At 36.8% G+C, this 4303-nt stretch overlaps 1 pseudogene; it reads right to left on the reverse strand.

The window, feature by feature from the left end:
• Window positions 1–1963: 1963 nt before the first annotated feature.
• LOC138142552 (histone acetyltransferase type B catalytic subunit-like) lies at window positions 1964–3254 on the reverse strand (annotated as a pseudogene).
• Between the last annotated feature and the right edge of the window lie 1049 nt (window positions 3255–4303).

The following is a 4303-nucleotide window of genomic DNA, read 5'->3' on the forward strand; positions in this document are numbered from 1 at the left end:
TAAATTTCTAAGCTGGAAGCAAAAGAAAGAGTATGTTCTTTTCATTAGTGCTGGGAAACCAGTCACTTCCCTGCTCCCCTTCTTTTTTACAGGAAAGAGCATTTATAATTCTTTTTTTGTTACAGAATTTGAATAATAGGAAGAAGAAGGAAGAAGAAGGAGAAGGAGGAGATGAAGAAGAAGTTCTGAAAAGATTGCAGAATGAAGACTGATATAAAAATAAGCCACTCTAGCATCCCCAACAACCAAGTCTCAAGCAAAGAGAAAAGATATTGTACATGAACAATTTTCAACAGCCATTTAAGTGACATGTTTTACCCAGAAGAGCTATGTTATAAATGACAAACCCCAAGAGACAGAGTTTCTGGGTAATTAGTAACCAATTTATTAATTAGGTTAGCTAACAGTCAATAGATTGATGGTCAATGGTTTCTATCTATAACCAAAGATACCCACTGGAAATCCCAAAAGTCTTAAATAACTCTTATGAAAGGGAATTCCCTTGATGAGAGAAAATCAATGCTTGTTGATGGACATTTAATGAGGACATGGGCTAAAAGTCTTCAGCTCCTATTGCTAAGAACATGGCTTGAATAGAGACTCAGCCACCTCAAGCAATCTGGACAGGGGAATCCATCTCTACCCAGACCACTTTGGGTGATTTTCTCCTTCATGAGCTGGGTTGCCTTAAACTCTAATGGAGGCTTACAAGGACAGAAGCTCCTCTCCCTAGGGTAAGGACTCAGCAAGACTGGATTGCGTTTAAACTCTAAATAGAAATTGGGTCTCCTACTTGGGTGGGGTCCCATACAAGATGAATTTCATTAGTCATGTCCTTCAGAGACTGGCTTTAACAAGTGCTGGGCCTTAACAAAGAAATAGGAGAAAAGCCTGAACACAAATTAATAACTGACTATTAATAAAAATAGTATACTAATAATTTTTCTCAGCTGACAAGAGAAAAAGAAAATGTTGGATTTCAAAACTGACTATGACTGGGAAGGGAGTTTTTCTAGTTACCTGTAGAAGGTGAGCTATGTTTCAATTTCTCACAGGACTAAGTAATACCTAAGAGCACATAAAACTCAAGCTAACCTACTTCCTAGAAAGAGGAAGCACTGCTAAAAAAAAAAAAAAGAATTGAAGTACCTCAAGCAGAAAAGCAAAAAGAATTTCAAAAAATCTTCCAGATTATCCTCCTGCAAGATATGATCAAAGGTTCTGTGTGTGATATTGGAAGAATTTTGGTGAAAACCAGAAATTCAAAAGAGGCAATATAAGAAAGGACAGAAATAAAACTCAGCTTCTGATGTCTACTTTATTTTTTTTCATATCAGCTTTAACATCTGTTCATAATGAACTTATTTTCTCCTTTCAGTTAGGTAATGTATAGTATTTTCCTTCACATTTTTTTTGTTTTCCTCCGCATTTCCCAGGCCTCTCCACTAGGGTTTATGGATTTCACTTAAAGGTACAATGTTATTCCACCACCAAACTCTTTCTATTTAAATTTTCATTTAAATAAAAGCTGCCATTGTAGACTGGATTCTGATTAATAAGCAAAAACTGGTTTCCAAAACAATAGAAATAAGTTGAACTTGGGAAGAAATGATCATTTTATCCTATAGTTAATAATATATAAGGGGAAGAAAACAAACCATAATCTATTTGCCACCATATTTTGGGAGAGAAATTTTTTTTAAACTGATTTACTTCCTTAAACAAAACAGAGAAAAAACAATTTTTAAAAATTAATAATTCTCCTTGTTGAGCAAAATAACAAAAACAAGTGATTATGAATAATTGTACATAAATCAATATACTTTCTGTTACATAATATAAAGATAGCATTTAATGTAAATACAAGTGTCACATAAGATTTCTCAATTAACAAGCCATTAGAGGTGTTTCCTAGCACAATGTATAGAAATCTTCCAATTTCCTGTCCAGAAAGGTCAATTCTTTATGCTTGAGCAAGTCATTCTATTATCCTCCTGTAGTCTGAAACGAGTTGCTGGAAGATTTCCTCCAACTGTTCATGTTGCATGCTTATATCTATTTGGATCATCTGGTTTGTCAACTCTTCAGACCTGAGATATCTTCTCATTTTGGCAAGATCTCTCTGCTTTTTCTTATATGGACCAACTAATATTCTTTTTACATCTAGTCTATGGCCTCTGGATTGTTCAGCATCATCCATGTCAGTCACATGTAATTGGAGAATTTCATAAACTTGCCTAGCATGTTGCTTGTTTATTTTGAGTTTCTCTTGCACCTCTGTCACCATATCTTGACTGAATCCTTGCATTAACTTACCTGGTGAAAAGCAAGGCAGATCTTGGCAAAGCTTCACAAGTACAAAATCTCTTAGTTTAAGATGGATCTTCAGCTGTAATATCAAGAACTATAGGAGAAGAAATGTAATATCTATGAACTGTTTCAAAAAGTTGGGCACCATAGCCTTCACCTTGAAATGGAAGCAATATCAACATCTGGCTTACACATGGCCGGGTTTTGTCTGGGTACAGATGGTAATTATAGATTGTCATGTAGCCTACAGACACAAAGAGCGTAGCTGCATCCTCATTATACTTCTCAAATACTAGATAGGAGTTCCATCTTTCCATCCATGTCAATAAAGCTAGCAGTTTCAATAAACCACATCAAAAAGTCTGAAGCCTTTCATGATATTCTCCAAAGCCTGTACATGTCATGTCAGCCTTGTATATTTCATAGGTAATGTTTTCTCCCTGCTTCCTTATTGTGAACTGAGTATGTATGGAGTAATGTTCCAAAAGGCTTAAAATTAACTTCTTTTTCCAACAATGAAATAAAATCAGCTGTGTTTGTACAAAATCCAAGAGGAATGATTTCTCTAATTTTGCTCTCAACATCATCTGCCTCTACACAGTCGAAATTGTCACTAACTTTAGATGCATACTCAATTCGGAACAGTGTGGACAGGTTACCAGCATTATAGTACAAAATGATCTTAAGACCCTTGTAACCAAAGACAGCTTCATCATCACCAAATATCTGATGGCTACACTCAGGATTAAAAGTTGTGCTGTCATTGTCAAGATCTTCAGCAAAGCGAACTAATTTAAGTTGAATTGCTTCACTGGTGCTACACTTGTACTCTGCCAGCTTCTTTTCCGTAGCACTCTTGTATTCCACTAAAAATTTTACCACAGCACCAAATCCTGCCATTTTCGTGCAGCAGGCTGAAGCAGCCGAGGAGAATGAATCAACCCGCGTGCCCTGCCTGGAAGTGAACTCATAATATATCTTAAAAGACAAGAAGTCTGTGTGCTTTAACTTTAAAAAAAAAGTACCAAAAACAAACATTATATTTGACCTATTGTAAGGGTTATGGGATTTAAAGATCTTCCATGCCCCGTTGGACTTGCTGACGTAGCAGGAAGGGGCGGAGCAAGAGGAAGCGGAAGCCAAGCTAGCGTTCCTTCGGTGGCTGGCGGTGGTGGTGACGGCGGCAGCAGCAGAGGCAGTGGCAGCGCGAAGCCCTTTTTGAGTTAGAACTGCTAAGGACTTTCTGCTAAGGACTCCTGCTGAGGACTGCCAGGGGCCGGAGCTGCTGGGAGCGCTCTTCCAGGACGCTGGGTGGTTGCTGTGAGTGGGGAGAGGAGGACCTTTGCCTGAGGTAGCCTGTTCTGTTTTAAAGGCTTGAAAATGTGGGTGCTTTCTACTTTATCTACCTGTGCCAATGTCATAACTACTCTGATGGCTTTCACTTTCTGGTTTTGGGACTCAGTCTTTTGGTATCTTAATAAATTTTCTAGTTTATTTCCTCATATGGCAAACATGACGTATTTTCTAATGGATAATTATATCAGCATATTTGTAATCTCTATAGGCATTGTGAATATGGCATTGCTGATACACCTATTTAATTACCTTTTAGTGCGGTCTTCACTTACATCATTGCAGTCAAAGTGTTATGGTTCTTTGGGATCTGCTTTCTTTATAGTGAATCACCACTTATAAATGTTTGCATATTTCTTTGGAATCTTCATATTCAGCATTTCTTATAACACAATAATGTTCCAATCTATTTGTATGGAACAATTTGTTCATCCATTCCCCAACTGCTATGGACATTATTTTCAACTTCTTTCTCTTTTGAATACTGTTATGGATTTTTTTTTATATATAACTAGGGTTTTTTTTTTCCTGTCAATAACTTCCCTGCTTTATGACCTCATAAACCCTTCACTAAGTCAAAGAATAAGAACACATTTTTATTTTTACTGTGTAATTGCAAATTGCTTTCTAAAATGGCCAG

The sequence above is a fragment of the Petaurus breviceps genome, unplaced genomic scaffold, assembly GCF_028583685.1.
Source record: "Petaurus breviceps papuanus isolate PSGF00001 unplaced genomic scaffold, PetGlider_PUasm1.0 90594, whole genome shotgun sequence".
Classification (NCBI taxonomy): Eukaryota; Metazoa; Chordata; class Mammalia; order Diprotodontia; family Petauridae; genus Petaurus; species Petaurus breviceps.